The sequence below is a fragment of the Lepeophtheirus salmonis genome, chromosome 4, assembly GCF_016086655.4.
Source record: "Lepeophtheirus salmonis chromosome 4, UVic_Lsal_1.4, whole genome shotgun sequence".
In the NCBI taxonomy this organism is placed as follows: domain Eukaryota; kingdom Metazoa; phylum Arthropoda; class Copepoda; order Siphonostomatoida; family Caligidae; genus Lepeophtheirus; species Lepeophtheirus salmonis.
In genome coordinates, this window is record NC_052134.2 from 41,519,966 (window position 1) to 41,539,180 (window position 19,215).

Here is a 19,215-nt window from a genome sequence, read left to right on the forward strand (position 1 = left end):
TTACTACAGATTACAACTTTTTTGATTCAAATAAAAAAATCTAGAAAAATAAAATTTGTATTAAATATAATTTTGAAATTGCTAGATTATTAACAAACTTTAGCTGCGCCTTGATCTATTTATAATCTTCTCTACCATGCTACTCTTCCCAATTGATTGAAAGTAATGTCTCTGGGAATCAAAATATTTGGAAAGGTTTGATTAACTTTTCTATCACATAGTCTTCCGAACTTCTTTTTTTTTGTCAATGAGAGTATTGAGCACTCATTTTGTACGTCATTGATACTTATTTCACATGGCCTTAAGTTTTTTTTGATTTCGAACTTGTCAAATACAGCTAATCCAACAATCTATATATCAATACCTTACTTTTACTTAAAAATGTATTTCTCAATTCGAAAATAAAATAATTAATTCTTTTTAGACCATAAATTCTGCTACATTTGATACTTAGTAATAGACAAAAGAATAATATATGTTGTTTAGTTCATCGTTGGCTTTGATTGCAAATTAATTGCAAGATATTTTCCATATATAAGTGACTCTTATATATAGAAAAAAATGATAAACTTTGCTTTTATTTTCGTAAATATATGGTATATTTATAACATTTATTATATAGGTATTTACCCTTAATTAAAGGTCATAAAAAGGTCACTTAGAACATCTTAATTAGCACTTTTAAGTTTATCTTAGTAAAAAATATACGTACTTGTACATTTTGGTATGTATCAGTGAAATCATTGTACTGTGATATGTTAACAAGGAAGTAAATGGCTGACAAGCTAACATTAAGTAAATTACAGTTATATTTTTTTAAAGAGAAAATTCTAATTTTTGTATAAAAAAATAATAAAATGTATTGAATTGAAATTTAATTAAACCTAATTTTTTATTTTATTCTTAAAATCTATGCAGTGTAGCACAAAAAAATCAAAACTTCTGGGTTTTGGAACAACTTGTAATAATTTTTGAACCAAATAAAAGTTTTTGAGACCTTAAGGACTCAAAATTTTGAAAATTAGAAAAACAAGCTTCACCCTAATGAACATATATTGTATGTACTATTTGTTTTTTTCATATAAATGCCAAGTTTTTTTATATTAATTTTCATTATTATTTTTATTACTATAGTACCCTGTACACAATTCTCTGATTATATAAAAACGAGAAACAAAAAAGAAATGGTCAGGTAAGGTTATTATTAATATGTAGGTATATGTACAATACTTAAAGTTGTATAATATAAGATTGCATAAGCAAATCTTTAATATGATAAAATTAATGGTTAGATATGTATTTCCTACTATTTTTGGATAAAGTTCAACCTAGGCACATTATAATGGTAGTGTGTATAATATATAAGACTTAGTAATCATGTACAATTAATATTGTTCCATAATTTGGTTGTACTATTATAATTAATCTAATGCAAACCTACATATTTGTATTTATTATAGGAACAATAAACTTGCACTAATTTTAAATGTCAATAAATCAAGTAATTAGCAATTTAGTCGAACAAAGCAACTCTACAACCTATACAAAACATATCCTAAAGCAGCTTTTTAGAATATAAGTTTACCACAAAAGTACACTCTCATTTAAGTCGTTGTATTAGCTTTTATTCTGTAAATTGATATTACAAGGGTAGTCTGAAAAGTCTCCGACCTAACAAAGATACAAGACCTTTTTTATGACATTTTTTCAACAATGTCTCCTACTAACTCCACACACTTCTCACAGGTATGCTCCCATCTTTATTTGTGCAAATGTTATTGGGTGTTTTTCTCAAATTCGTCAATTTTTTATACAACGATCTTTATTTGTCTGTTACTGTTTGAATCTATTTGTAGGTTACACTTTCAGAAAAGAAAAAAACGACAGCTCGATACTCGATTTTGTACAATTTCACAAAAATACTCACATCAAGTCAATCAAACAATTGTTATATAACAACTGCAGGTCTAAAAGGGCTGAAACTTTGGTCAGTAACTGGCAACAGATACTAAATAGATGTGACTAGCTTTTATCTTCACATTGAGGACGTAAACTTTTCATACCACCCACCATTTATTCTTAAGACAAATAATCTGACTAAAGTTATAAATCGATTGAAGTATTTTTCCCTTTGATGTAACTTAAAGAATAGAAACATACTCTTACTTTAATCAATATTACAGGGCTTCTAAATGAAATAGAATAAAATTATTTTGTACTTCATAATTCTGAATATTAGGCTTAATGCTATTACAGTAAAACTAAAAATTTACATCATTGATTCTTTTTTTTATATTGTATCATCGTAGGTAGAGTTGATGTTGTGACTCCTCTACTTTAATTAAAACATTATTTTTATCAATGCAAAATAAACTTTTTATTGGTATTAGTATTTACATTATGTAGGCCCTGCCCTTGCATCCCCTACCTGACAAAAGTTAGATATAAACAACAAAATGTCTCATTTTACACATCAGTTGGTTGTTGTTTAGTTAGTTTCTAATAAATATTTGCATCAAGCAAGGGAGTATGTACTAATATGCTTTTGCATTAAAAAAAAAAAAAATAATAGAAAATTGTCAACTGAAGCTGTTCATAAAAAATAAGCTTTTTTTCCCTCAAAAACTTATTTTGACATGTTTCACATAAAAACTACTTTTTCTATTTCTTTTTTTATCATGGTTTAGTCTGGAAAGATAAAAAGGTTATATAATTACAATATTCGAGAGATCAAAAATTTACTTGAACTATCTTCTGAGGTATAAAAGTGTTCCGTATCGTTAGACACTTAAAAGTGCATCAACTTTTACTTCTCTCAGTGCATTACCTAAGTTGACAATGTTCATTTAAAATTTTGAAATAAAATATTTTTTTCATTTAATCGGTTCTAAGGTATCAAACTTTGGCCGACTAGTCTATTATTTTGTTTCCACAGATTTTCAGGATTAGTATTTACCCTAGTACTCTTATAAGTGCATCCATACCCCGGTACTACTCTAGGACGGGTATGCCCGGAACAACAGTAATACATACAGTTTTTTATTGTTTTTGTCAAATAAGAGTGAAAAATAGCCAATGTAAAGTTATATACTTACTGTTTATATTTTATATATATAGATAAATACTTCTCCACGCTTTGTAATTTTTTTCCCTTTGCTGTTCCTTTTCCAACATATATATTTATACTTTATACCTATATAAGTAATTGCATTTTCTTCTTATCATGCACCCTTTTGAGAGTAAAAGAAGAGATTGGGAGAAGAATAAGCTTTCCGTTGATTACTAACTAGCACATCCATATATTTACTATATACATAGTTATGATTGTATATACACTAACAATGAAAAGGGCAAGAAGCATTTGTTTCGATCGATCATTCTTAATTAGAACAACAACAAGAGAATGAGAACCCACTTCTTCTAATGTAAACAATCATTATCCACAATTTATCAATAAAAAGTTCACAATTTTCTAGTACAAATAATAATATGTATAATAATTATTTATTCTAATGTAATATAAATATTTTCAAAAAGCCATTACTAACAGTTATATGAAGCAAAAGAGAATAAAAACAGAATAAAAAAAAACATTATTAACGTCATACCTCAAGCACACCTGCCTAAAGTGTGCAAAAATACCCTTCTCTCTCTCTCTCTTTCTTTCTCATCTCTTACACATATAATTTATAAGTGATGATAAATAACGCTTCAACACGTTTGGTGGATGCATCAGCAGTTTTTTTTTATCAAATACTTATTTTCCAACTAGGTATTTTTATTATATATAATCATACATATCGCTAAAAGTGTATTTATGAAGAGCAATGTTGCGTCATCTTTTGTTGTGAAAGACCCAATGTTTTTTTCTCCAAAAAGCCTTTTTATGATTTATTATTCGTGTGTGCTAAAAATTATTTCAAATAAATGTAAAAACGCATAGCTTTGACTATTGATTTATGGGTTATATGAATATTGAGGGGAAAAAAAGTTTTTTTTATCTTAAAATGATTTAAAAATATACTTTATAAATTAATTTTTTCCCAAACCCTAACAAATTTACAAGTATAATACCACCTACTATGTATGTATGTATTTTTACTAAATACTTGGAATCTATGCTGCCAAAAATACCATGAAAAAAAAATGAAGCAAATATATAAAAAACATTATCTTGAAATGTCTTAGAAAGTGCCAAAAAGCTGTTCTAAGGTATAAACAAATTTGATATCGAATAATGAAATGAGAAAGTATACAGTAGAGCCTCACTTAGTGAAAATTTCAAGTACACAATATGATCAGTCTAAAAAACTTTATATAAAATTTAATCTTCCTTCTTCTTAAAAAAAACTATGCATTGATGTAAGAACTTATTTGGTTATTAAAACAAGGGTGACAGTTTTCGTTAATCAAGGTTTTCCTGTATAAACACATAATTAATTCATTATTCCACTAAAAATAATTCATTACACTTTGCCAAATATACATAGTTTATGTACATTAAAACCAAGCTAAATAATTTATAAGCTTTCAATATGACCAAGTAAACAACATGGTCAACTCGTTACTTATAGACAAGTAGTTTACCTAGCAATTTGCAATAAAAATTATAAAGTTTATACTACATGTAGTATTTGTATAAGATTGCAAATTGCAAAAAAAAAAATACAAAAAAATGGTCCGATTAATTGTTATACTGTAATTAATTTTTTCAGCATATAGTGTTTTTGAATAAAATGATCCATGAAAATATTTCAAAATTGTTCAGAAGCAGTAAAATATAATATTTCTTTACTAAATCTATGTTACAATAAGCATAATAAATATTTGCCAGATAGGAAATTATTATGCACATTTATTAAACCCACAAATAGAGAGTAATTAATCAATATATTTTTAACATACCAGGTCAGTTGTTATTATTTACCCATTTCAACACACAAAGTATTGAAGTCCATGTAAGGATCCTGGGTGAATTAGTAAACTATTGGAGCTTTGAACACTGCTGATGGGGACTTTTTCATCTTTCTGGCCATGCCAGTAATGCAAAAATTTGGTTTTTTCTTGAAAGCCGACTTCAGGCAGTTGACAGGCACGAAGGGTTTCTTGCCGTCTCTTGTAAAGTGATTTAAGTCCTTTCTGACCTTCAACCGCATTCAGACATTGTAAATCGTCTTCCTCGCGGCCCAAGTGCGCTCTTAGATGACCTTTTGGGACAATGCTGTGTGTGGGAGCGCTGCGGTCTAAATTCTCTTCTTGTATTGAGTGTTTCTGATGGTTACTAGGACAATGTTTTTCTTAGTAATCGGTGGGCCCAGTATTGTTCAGGCTAGATTGTACATTAACGCAGTAGTGACAACTCAAAATTTAAAAAAATCAATAGATAAAATATTAAACAGCGACATGACAAAACTGAAATTTGTTTTTGTACAGTAAAGGTTAGATTTATGTGGATATTAAATTTTTATTTCTTTAATACTTTTTCCCTTTTTGTATTAGGTCAGAAAATGATCAATGGGTATAAAATAACTGAATCATAATTTGCAAGAAAATTGGTCCATTTTCCGTAAGAATTAATACACATATTAAAAATAATAGAAAGTTTGTGAATAATTGTTCATCAGTCAAAATTTTACGTACATTAAAAATATTTTTTTTTGTTTCCTAATAAAAAGTGTATGAATTTTTATTTTTTAAGGTTATGTTTGAACCTATTTCACATAGATTAAAACTCCTTTTTTTCCAACGATCACAGTTTACTATTATTATATGTAAAATCTAAATATTTGAGGAAGTATAATTTTTGTTGACACATCACCCAACACTTTTATAACAGCTTTCTATTTTTTTTATAATCACTTCTTGAAGAATTATTTTTATGGAATGTAAAATAATTTTATGTTGAATAGTGAAGGAGATAAAAATGGTGAGAAATCTCTAGAACATCACGTGAGCTATTCTTGAACTGTTATTGTACAAATTGGTACAACTATGACTCACTAGAAAAAAAAATGTATTATCCCTAACTTTAGTCTTAGTTTTCTCTGAATTTGAAAATATTTAAAAACATAGCCAATTTGAGATGTTTGTGGACTTTTGTTTTAGAACTTTTTTTAAACTATAAGCAAAATTTTGTTATCCAACTTTTTACTACACTTTTAATATATTTTTGTAATAACTTTATTAATATCTTTAGTATTTTGATAATATATTTGTAACAAATTATACACCTAACTATTTCAAGATATTTATAATGATGTACATATAAAAACCTTTTTTGCAATACATGTTTTTATTAAGCAAAGGCTTAAATAACAATAATTGAGATATTTGAATGTAAATGCTTACATTTAGTTACCCTTAGAAACATAATTGATAACTTTCTTGTTGTTAAGAACACTTAACGAGGAAAAAATATATAATGAAGACACAAAAATAGCAGTGATTATAAACCAATAATACGAATTCAAATTATAACCAATGAAAAGTATTAAAAAGTAAGCATAAGGGAACTATTACTGTAAATTAATTTCTGGGAGATTATTTAGAGTATATTATGTTAGTTTATATGTTAAATGTGTCATAGTAATAAAAAAATTAGATAACAAACATTGATAATTTGGTGAATAATTGTTATGAAAATATTATCACTAAATTGTTTAAATGAGCTTTTATATATATATAATAAATAAATAATAAGTGATGTTTTTCAACAACAAAGTTACAAATTTTTAGGATTTTTACGTTGGTTTTGTGAAAGAAAAAAAATGTTTTCAGTATATTACATTATTTTTACAATTATTTATTATAGAAAATCCCCAATTTAATGTATAGTATTGATTAAAATATAATTAGCACAAGGCAAAAAGTATATGTTCGTTAGAATGGTTCACAATACAGTGACAATGGATTTTAAAATAGGCATTAATGTCTAGAAGTACATCACTATTCACTTTTTTTTTTAAACAATTATTTCATATTCGTTAAAGCTCTTTACCCTTCCAGTTTTCATATCGCACAATTCCCAAATTTTTTAACTCCAATGCGCTCTGTTAATCTCCACTTCTCAAAAATACTATTTAACTTCACCACCTTTAATTCATCAAAAGATAGAGAAAATGTTTTATTTTTATTTTTTTAAATCAAATGTGACTTCATTTTGAAACAGTGTATTTTACATAAAAACATTATGTTACACTAAACAATAAATTTTACATTTGATCACTTAGAATAAATATTAACCTATAATTTTATTATTTAAATTTAACATCACTAAACAGTTTGGCGAGAGAAAAACTCAATTTTTGCCGTTTTGAACAGTTTTAAGGAGAGAAAAGTATTTAAAAACAAATATTCACGACTCAAGTAATAATTATTTAAAATGAATGAGTTTTTTGTATGATAAATTATGCTTCGCCCAAAACATGACCAAAGTTTAAATAATACAGTCATATTTCCAACAGGAGAATAGAAGTAACAGAGAAATATATAGTTACGTATATTTTTAGTTAAAAAAAATACTCTTACTATTGTGGTGGGACGACTGGTACAATAGATGTTAAAATTTGGCTAGACTCAACTTATTTCTTGGCAATGATATAGTTTTATCAATTTGTATGTATATTTTTAGCAAATAGGAAACATTTGAGGTTCAAAAAGTGTTTCTTTTGATTAAAAAATATGATAAAACAACTTTTATGAATATTTGGAGATAACACAATTGTTTCAATTTTTAAAATATTACATGTTCACTATTTATTACAATTTTTAAGTAAAATTAACAACTTTAGTTAAATAAAAGTGTCATTATAAGTGTTTTTATATACTCCGTACTATATTTACCTGTCTCAAAGTAGTTTTTTTTTTTTTTCATTTAACCTTTTGCCTATTTGCGTGTCACAGCTACACGATTTGATTAATATATTTATTAAAAAAAATTGCAAGTACGTTTATTTAATAATAAGATAAACAAAAATGGATGATCACTTTAACCTTGACGATTCATGTATCGCCAAATTTTATAAGATTTAGTAAAAATATATAAAAATAATACCATTTAGTATACCTAGTTTTATAAAAAATATTATTATTTCTTAGATCAAGTAGTCTCGCAGTTCTAAAATATTAAGCGCAATCACAAAGATGTGTCCTCTATAGATAAACCCATTATCGATAAGAGTTCTTAGGCGTCAATTAACTTTGCTTTAATAATTTTAATGGGTTGGAAAATCAAAAGTATATTTTAGCAAACGAGTATCTTCGTTGTTGAACAACTGGTCATTGTTTTTTTTTTGTTTGTTTCATAAAGCTGTTATCATTATTATTTAATTGTTGAGAAGAGAAAATAAGTACAAATGGTGACCCTTAAGTTTATATGCTCATAAATGACTGACAGTAACCTTGGGGAAATATAAGTATAAATCTTTGTTGGAATCAAAGTAAATTTAAGGACTAAAAAAATGATTAATTCTTACCCATGTCTTTACTTGATACGATGTGGAACTTGAGTTTATTTCCTTCATCTAGCAGCTGTTTACAGGTACTATAATGAAAATTGATGACATTAATCATTTATTAAATAGTCAGGTTTACCATGTTACTTTTCATTTTTATTTTTTTATAATAAAATATACCGAAGTGAGCCTTAGCTACACACGCACATTGCTAAATCTCATAAACAGTCACAATCACAATTATTTTTTTCTTTTCTTTTATAATATGACGCAGTAAGCTATAGATAACATATATGTTAAAAATGGCCTCCTCAATATATACATAGAAGCTTTACTTTATTAATACTGAATAAGCATGTTTGTTCCTCTTAAATGAACGAAAGATTCCAACCAAAGTTTGAAATGTAATAAGGGCGTAATAGTACAATATACTTGCTTTTTTTATAATATTATATATGTGCCTATAAGCGAGCAATTTAGATCATATATCATTTGGAGTGTTTTCATAAGAAAGAAATAAAAGAAATCTGTTTATTTATTTACATACATGATATGAATGTATATATATATATATATATGTCTGTATGTAGTATATATATAAATGATTTTAAGGGAGAAAGAAGATTTACCTAATGAGGACAGGACATCATCCTCTTAACGAAGAATAAGTTGAAGAAACTTTGTACAAATGCACATCTCATATTAAGAAAAAGGAAATCAAGTATATATTAGGTATATATGTATACCACCTAGATATATATTACATGACAGATTATTAATACTCACTCATCTTCTCTATGAACCCTCACCACCAATATACATCATTGAAAAGAATGCTAAAAAGATAAAATGTGTTCAATTTCTATATTGATGATTTCTATGATAGTAGTATTTTTCATATTCCTTCAGACATCTTTTATGTATAGTCCTAGCAAACCAATTTCTATATTTTGTGATCCCGGAAAGTTCTTACATATTAAATAATGTGTATTTGAGTTTGTTTTTTTTAAATTTTCCAATTTTAACATAAACTTTAAAATAGTGGTCAATCGTCCTAAAATAATGTGTTTTATAATAAGATTTTGTCGTTTTGGTATAGTTCCATCATGTGACATCATATTTTATCTATGGATATAGCAAAATATTTGAATGTTATCTTAAAATGTTAATTTCAAGTGAATCTCTGATATATATTCAACTTTTCATTTAATAAATTATTTAAAGGAAGGTTATTTTTTAAAATGATTAGTTACGATAATCTTTGTTACCTAGAAATTATCATAAGTGTATAGTTTCCATACACCCCAAAAAATATATTAAGAAATTATCAAAGTGTGACACAACAGTATCAACATACATCAACAATTATAATGTATCTTTTGTCAGCTAGTGATTTGTACACTCTTTCTGCTTATGAGGATACCCCATTGGTAGGAGAAAATATCCTCAACCCCTAGCAATACATTCTAACAATGATGTGTTCCTTTTGCTGACGAAACATAATATGAACCTTGTTTTATATAACATTCGACAATATAATTTATGTACATCATTGAATATTCTAAAATAACAATTGCTTGTTAATAGAATGGAACATGAGTGTTGAATAATATATTGTTTTGTTTACAAAATTATCGGGAGTTTTGTGGAAAATAATAAAACTCTTTAATTATTCTATAAATATATTCAATGCTGTATTTGGGATCCAAAAATGTAAATTCAAAAAAAAAATTCTTTATAATTTTTTATGTTACGCCCCCAAAACTAAAAATTAACAACACCTTGTGGAAGTTTTGCATTTTTTATTTTGTTCATACTCCATTGATTAAAAGACTGAAAAAATGTCAATTATAAAAAATAAAAAAAAGGCTAGCTGAAGAATATGGTAAAAATTAATATAACAAATATTTTCTTTTGGTTTATTGGACTTTGGAAACTTAAGTTTAAGAAAATTCGTTAGAACAAACAGGTTTTATACCCAGCAAATTATAAATTCATCTAATCTTCTTAAGTAAATCTTGAAATTTAATAAAAATTAAGAATTAAGCTTGTAATTCTTAAATTGACTCTTTTTGACAACTAATATACTCGTTATGAATGATAAATAATAATTAGTTAATAAGTATGCAGAGAACTGTTTGTATGCTAAGCTTATGTAGTAAGACTAACTAGCAACTAATGAATGTTAATTGTACATTAAACAACATGTCAATGAGAAAAACAACAAAAAAAACAACAACAGATAATTGAATAAGACGTTTCAGGGGGAAAAGAAGAGAGACAATATCATCAAACTCCTTAATTATAGTAATTGACAATAAATGGATTCCATTATAAATCATATATTTATGTGGAAAAAATAGTTCAGTTATGGTTAGCACTTTTACTTTAAAGAGATTCAAAAGATAAATAACTTAATATTTTTATATTAACTCTCTGTTAATTTCCTTTTAAATCCTAACATGAATACTTTCCTCCGGATTTCAACGCCCCAACAAAATAAACTCTATAACAATAATTTGAAAAATACATTTACAATAAATTCCTCATCAATGGCTGTATCCTGATGAACTTATTGGCTACTAAATTGTATTGTTATTTGTACATAAAATAATTTTTAAATTCCTTTTGCTTCTTTAAGCATTCAAAATATTTATTTAGATAAATCAATTTTGATTAAGGAAAAAAATATTTGTACTATAATTAGTAGTAATGTACAAATAATGCGTAAAAATTTATATAAAAACACAAAATGCAAAAATAAGAATACCGAAAATGTAGTAAAATAGGATGTATTCAGGTAAAAAACAAAAATATAATTAAAATTTATCAATCAAGCAGGTCCTTATTCCATTGAATTATTATCTGGTGCAACTAGGCATAGTCTTCGTTGAGTACTTCTCCAAGAAGTCTTTGAACTCCCTGTCGTTGATCCAGGCAAGGGGGATATTAGAAGAGCCCATGGCCTTCAGTGAGTCAGTATGTAAGAAACCATCGCTGTTATCGTTAGAGAGGATCACATAGAAACCCTTCTGTGTAGCTTAGTCTCACTTGTTCTTAAAATCTACATTCTTTTTGTACCTAGCACACTGTCCTTGCTATTCCACATAGACACACTTCCTGTTGACTTCAGCGCTTAAGTTCCAAAGCTTGCATCGCAAATACTTTGTTTCAGGCACAAAAGGCCAAATCTTGGTGCCACCAAGTTCTTAAATTAGCACTGAGGGGTCCACTATCTTAGGCATGATCAATTTAAAAAGAGGGTCTTTCCCATCGAATTACCTGTTTATATTTATAGAGAAAAAACAGATTGTAAACATTTTTTAATAACTTTGGTGGCAAGATAGATGTAATATATTTTTTCCTTTACTTTCCCCTTATAACTCATGGCACCAATGGATTCATCCTTTCCTCTTGTTCCTTTCTTCCTCCTCCAATGCTAGCACTCAATCCTTCTTTAACTGAATCTTTTTTAACCTAAAAATGGCGAGGAAAATGCAAATAAATGTTGAAAATACAAATAAGAGCCCAAAATACAAATAAATCTTATTTGTTTAATTTGTGCATCACTAATAATTAGTAGCATGTCAATGGCAAGCGAATATAAAATTAATTCGATTATCTCACTCCAAAAGGTTATTGACACCTCATCCAGGGAATTCAATCAGTTTTTTTTTCATACAAATCGTTACCATGCCTATTTTGCTTTGTATATGTGTACAAAAGAATATGCAATAATTAGAAAAGTATAAAACATCCTTGCAGTGTTACCAAACAAAGTTATGTGAGGTCACTTTGCAATCAGAGCATATTTGATATATTTAATTATATTTAATATGGTAGATATATTCACTGAAATACAAATTAAAAAAACTTTATAAACTAGCATCTTAAATTTGACTGACTTTAAAAAATATATTTTGCATTATGAAATACGTGTTTTATAATTATATTAATAGTCATTTTTGTTAATACATTTTCTATCAAAGTTTGTATATTCATTTTTATTTTTTTATTATGTTTTTATTATATGGCAAATCTAAACTTGAAAGTATATACATAATAAAAAGTAATTAATACTTTATAATATCTGTTTAAGAAGTAATTGAATTTATTATATAAAAATAAATTTTAGAGACCTTATATAAAAAGTAATTTTCTATAAGTTTGACTTAATAGGATTTTTCTTTCTCAATTATCTTGAACCTATCGTGTTCTAAGTAAAGATAACCAGACTAATCGCTCATTGGTAAAATGCTCCTAATTCGGTTTTAAAATATGCGTAAGATTGTCAATTACAAAAAAAAAAGTCATTTATTAAAAAATGCCTAGGATTTACATCTCTTGTAATTAATACTACATTAAATAGCTATATAAGAAAATATTAAACATACACATCCATTAATATGATTTATAACATTAATTTCAAACGTAAGAATTAATTGTCAATTTTTTTAATGCATTTTCTATCAAAGTTTTGTTGATGGATCTACATCTTTTTATTATGCTGTTTTATGAGAATAACAATAGTTAAGGTACGACAGAAAATGCATTGATATTTATCCCCTCTTTTGACAGTATGAAAGTAACATAGTGAGAGAATTTGTAAAGGTAGGGCAATGGTGCCAGTGAGACTTTACAATGTTTGGAGTATTATTGCCATGTATTGGAATAGTTTCTCCTGTATTTAGTAGAAATTTAATGAATAGTCAATTCGATGCCGTCATAAAAACTTGAACAATGGCTTATTTCGATGTGAGATAAATGAACATTTAGATCTATAGTCTGAAACCGAGTACATATATATAAAAGATTTGAGAACAGTTAACTTTCTAACCAACTTTTGAAGCCTCTTCTTTACCTAAGTTAGTCTTCAAATGTTTAAATAAAATCACTTTATACTTGAATAAAGAATATTTTTCCATTGAGTTTCAACACTAATTTGCTTTTTTTATCATAACTAATTGAAAAATGTTATTGCTTGTTAATTAAATAATAAGTTGTAAGATTAATGTTGACTTAAAGCTTAGGTAGTTAAAGTTTGCAAATTTGTTAAATGAAGATAAATCTGTCTGTTAATTTTATAAAATAGATTATATAAATATATTATTTTTTCTAGGTAAGATTTGGTAATTCCCTACATTAGTAAATGAAAGTAAATTACAAGTCCTAATTAATTTTATATCTATGACAGGTATATTTGTTAGTTATTTATTTATCCAGTTTTAATACAATTGAAAAATAAATTCGATAAACTATTTATAATTATTGAAAACTTCCAACATATGTATTGTATTTCGTAATTTTTTCTCGGAAAAGAAACAAAAAAGGCCTTAAATCAGTTGGCACTATTTAGCCAATTCTTCCCAATTATGGAGTTATTATTCAATAATAATCATTATAAATTGTTCACAGCTTAATAAAAGTTTATTGGAACTCAACCTATCAATAATCCAAATCCCAATTAAGGGTAAAGAAAGAAAAAATATTACTAACAGACGACTAAATCATGTCAAAAAATTTGTGTAAGTGATAAATTAATATTATTAAACTATTACAATCCTCCAACAATATATTATCAATTGCCTATAAAATAACGTAAGTATATGAAAATGAGTTTTAAAATTTTGAGGCCACACATAAAAGCCTATTACCACTTTAAAGTTTATCATTCCCATATTTTCATATTGTGATTTTAAAAGAGACATAATTTCCTGATAAAATATACAGAAGAAGTACATGCACATATATAGATATATTTGCCAAATATCTTATGAATAAGGTTCATAGGTCATAAAAGTCATTATGTACGAACGTCATGAAGTAGAAACATTTAACTATTTATATCACTGCACGTGGATAATAAATGAAAATAAAAAAGTGGGGTTGTAAATTGGCTGTACAATTTTTAATTGACTTCAATTGACAAATAAAAACTCATCCAAACAACTTTTTTGAGAGAAAAAAAAAGTTATTTTCATAATATATTCATATTATGTTGAAAGAATTTTGTAAAAATAAATTGTTGAAAAACTAATCAAGACTATAGAAAAAAAATAATCAGTGGAAAACTTATTTTTGATGACGACATATCAAAAAAAATTTATGTATTTATTTAAAGATCCATAATATTTTATTATTTAAATCAGAAAAATGGAAACTTTACTATTTATGTACATAAAATCTAAACTATAAATTTTTGAGAAAATTTGACGACCTCCAATCGTGTTCTGCTGAATATTTGTTTTTGGTGAGATAATAACAAAATTTTATTTTGTTATTTTTCTAATAGTGCTTTAATTGTTGTCCTTTGAACTCAAATTCAACTATATTATGTGAAATGTGTTTATTTTCTTCATAAATTAGCTGCTTACAGATAATTTAATGAAACACTATGTTGTCATAGGATCTATCCTCCAAAAAATTATTCAAACCACGTTAATTTTTGGGTTTTTTTAAACATATAGTTAAGAGTATTATTTTCAGCTATGCTTTTAACTCCCCACCCCATCCTGAGTGCTACTCCCCAGTGCTTATTCACGAGCTCACGCACCTTATACCTAAATGTTCCCTCTTTAAGATTATACGAATAACAATAACAGATTTTGAAAATAGATAAAACTCTGTAGAGTTTGCAACTATAAAAAGTTTTGTGTTTGTGGAAGATACTGTTTTTTACTACCCTATGTACATTTTTTATACGAATATAAATTTTTAATTTTTTTTAATATAAAGGATTCAGATACAATTATATTTAAACATATCTAAGAGGCATACTCGTACATAGTACATACATTGGTGTGTGTATTCATAAACACAAAAATTTAACATTTGAGGTGTGAAATGTATGTATAGAGAATGACAAAGTATACTCGTACCTTCATGCATTAAAAAAGTTAATGTATTAATACATTTATATATTGTGTATACTGCACCAATGGTTTTCCATGACATATTTTTATTCCCATTCCGTTTAAATATATATATTCATTATTATTTCCACGTCATTTTTTTTTTTTTTTTTTTTTTTTTGTTATTTATAGTTGAAAAAAGTAGCACCTCTAACAATAATTACTATAACTACTAACAGAGCATTCCTGTGTATGGTGTTCAATGCCATAAAAATATAAATATTTTAATAAAAGTTGTATTAATTTAACTCTCCGTGACTTCCACCCCCCAGAGACGGAAAGCTCCCTGTAATACCTTGTGCATATCAAATTTTTGTTTCACTTTCTTTGTAAATTCTTAATGAATCATATACTTCCGGTATACAATTTTTGGTGATGACAATTCATTTGTTTCAGAGTCTTTCATCAATTCTGGAATGGATGATTGAGGCTTTAAATAATGCTTTTTATGTACTCTTATTATTTTTCTACCAAGACAAACAACCATGAAAAAGGGAGATGTAAAAGGAGTAGGGGATGGTTTATTCAGTTTTGTTTGATAAGAACTTATAAGGTGGGAAATAATCTATCCATTAGACCCTTTAAAAATAAACTTTTTTTACTCCAAATAATTTTTTTAAATTATGAATTCGCAGGTATGAAATAAAATGCATATCACTTATTCACTTTGTTTACTTATGTTCATAGTATCAAGGCCAAATACCGTTTTATATAGTTAAAATATATATTAATTCTTGGCATAGCTAAGATCCCCAAAGAAGTACTCGCATTAAAATTAAGGAATGTAACAAAGGACAAAATAAAATATGTGTAAACTTTATCCCACTGTTTTAAAAGTTTATCAGCAATGGTTTATTTTACCACTCATGCCCCTTAAATAGTGATCATAATGTCATTAGCCTATACCCATTGAGGTTGTTGTGCTAAGTGCAGTCAACCCTTTTCTTCAAATGGAATTTATTATGACATTTAAATCTGGGAAAGAAAGTGACCAGATTTCCTTGCTCAAAGTTTGATAAAAGCAATAATGAAGAAGATTTTCCCAAACAATAAAAGATCGCATTGGGATGGATACATGTACAGATCATAACGAACAATACACTTCATTGTCTCCCTTGAAATCTTTTGTTGTTTTCATACACTCACATGCTCCAATTTGGAACATCTAAATGTGGTCACTTATTTTCTCCAGATGATTTTTTAATGGACTTCCCTATATTTTCCATTCTAGAGAGGGGAATTGGTTATACCTACCACAGAAACTTCAACCAGCTGAAGGCCAAAATCAAGCATGGCGTTGAACAACTTATCCAATGACATCATCTGTCCAAGCTGCAATTACATATTTAATAGATTTTAATGGTGTCATTCAGGGCAAATACGGTGATATTGAGTAAATTATACTTCAAAGTTTTAAGCAAGTTTTGATGAAATAAATTCTTGTCAGACCTACTAGAATCATGAAAAATAGGAATCATTTTTCCTAGTGCAAAGACATGTGAGAAAAACTGTTGTAAACATAAGTAAAATATTTAATCGTAGTTTTTCTTGACGTATTTATAAAGAATATGTAATTAGTGTTTTTTTGTTTTTTTTTTGATATTTTGATTTGAAGTTTTTGAGTGTTTATGTGTTTCCATATGTTTGAGTCAATTATTACAAAAAAAAAAAAAAAATATCAATAATCCTCATGAAAACAGATCTAAAAATTGTTGTTTATATTGAAACATCCCAATATAAATTATATTAGATTATCTAAGCCTGAGAAAATGCAATTGAAAGGTCAAAATTGATTATGTACCTTTTGCCTTTTTCCTTTGGTAAGAGTAAAGCTTAAATCATACCATTTGGATATTTTAGTTTAGTTTTTCAACTAACAGTTCAAGTAAGTTATTTTTTACAAAAAATTATTCCGATACGTAGATTGGTTTTTAGTCTTACTTAGTTATATGTATTTGAAATATCAAACTTCATTTCTATTTGTTGTTAATATTTTGTATGGCTAATCTTTTGTACATCAAATATTTTTCTAACCTAGTAAAAAATGTATTAACTTCTTAATAAAGAAATCATTTTTAATTTACATAGTCCGAACGGATAGAAAATAATAACAATATAATCTAAGTCTGTCCCATTGATCAGTTTTTGTTATCGTGGTCTCAAATGTTAAGTTATCAGAACAACGGTTTTTTTGTGCAATTATTCTTAGGACTAATAAAATTATATTGGCTAGTATTGTAGACTTACCTTGTCAAACTGCAGAATTTATAGGACTATTAGCAAGTTTTCTCATTTTGGTAACACCGTCAATATCAAGCAGTCTCATTTTAATTTTGAGCTCAGATTAAAACACCAATCAGGTTTTTTATAGGTTGATAAAGAGACTAATTTAATTATAGTAAATTGGTTATACATAAAGATGTAAACTTTGGAGTAATTTTGGTTTATGAGCAGTAAACCCCGCTATGTTTCAAAGATGATGTACTTAAAATAAGCATTTTTTCCCCTTCTTTTCAAAGAAAGGCTGTGAGATGTAAGATTTATTTTCCAAGGTCTTTATTCATCAACATTACCTGTATACTTGGGTGGTAATTAAATCACTTTTTGTTGTAAAGTAAAAAACTGAGGGTTCAAATGCGTTCCTTTTGATAAAAAATACGATTCACAAAGTTTGAACAATATTCTATGAATATTTAGAGGTAGCTCAAGGGCCCTAAAGTTTTGAAAGCTTACATATTTTTTGAAAAAAACGGGATTTTGTTTTAATATCATCCGTATTCTATACATTACAACTTATTAGTTAAATTAACAAATTTAGTTAAGTTAAACTTCCATCAAAAAATTTCATAAATTGATGGAAGTTTAACTTATCTAAATTTTGTTGATGATAAATCATATTTATGTGTCTTAAAGAACGATAAATATATTTAAATAAAGTGTAGAATTTTTACCTATATGTCTTTTTATCTGTGTATCGTAGCCAATGAGCGGCTACTGATATCTAAAAAAATTGAAAATGCGATTTTTTACTTAGATCAACACAAAAGAAGTCCCAAATTTGATGACCTTTTTTTTAGGAAAAACATCTATATAGTCAAGTTTTTATAAATAAATCCAAAAATTGCGTAAAACACAAAAATTACAATGAAAATTTAGTAAGAGCTAATTTTATAAATAAATAAATGACCTCCAAGGCCTTTTGACACCGAGGGCAAAGACGTGCAATGTTTCAAAAATTTAGGATATATATTTCAAAGTTGATATCTGCTCCCAAGCTTCCTTCAGGGACATGGGGGGGCACAAACAACTCATGTTCTCAAAACAATGAAAGAATGGGACATTATTAACAATATCAAAGGAATTTGTTTCGACACGACAAGTTCAAACACTGGTAGGAAAGCTGGAGCTTGAGTCTTGCTTGAAAAATTACTTGAAAAAAAAAAATTATTTCCATTTGCATATAGGCACCATTTATCGAATTAGTTATTGGGACCGTTCTCCAAGAGTGTTTGGGTGAATATGGAATTGCATATAAAGAGGTGACTAGGCTTGATGAAGACATGCGACAAGGTGCCTATAACTTTGTTGACGAAAATCTCGGAAGTAAATTTCCCTGGGACTTTAATAAGAAATTCATAATATCTCTTGGTGCTGTTTCTAAGCAGGTGGTTAAATTTATATTGCAATACACCATGCCCGTTGGCTATCAAAATATATAGTCTTAAAATCTGGATGTTTAAATCTGAATTTAAATTAACTCCTAGAGAAGAACGAGGATTGCAAGATTTAAATGTTTTTATACTATGAATAATTATAAAATGTGATTGATTCAAATATTGATTTGTTATTAA

General features: G+C 27.0%; 1 protein-coding gene across 7 annotated transcripts in view; it reads left to right on the forward strand.

Annotated features, from left to right (window-relative positions):
- The window catches only part of LOC121115955 (uncharacterized), a 285,728-nt gene that overhangs the window by 147,323 nt on the left and 119,190 nt on the right, over window positions 1-19,215 (forward strand). For 2 of the 7 annotated variants that reach the window (XM_071887921.1, XM_040710142.2), the window contains one exon: window positions 1,135-1,192. The exons of 3 other annotated variants lie outside the window; for them this stretch is intronic. The gene's annotated coding sequence lies outside the window, so the exon portion shown is untranslated. Of the gene's footprint in view, window positions 1-1,134; window positions 1,193-13,572; window positions 13,648-19,215 lie in introns of all 7 variants that reach the window. 2 more of the 7 variants (XM_071887925.1, XM_071887924.1) reach the window with 2 other exon arrangements.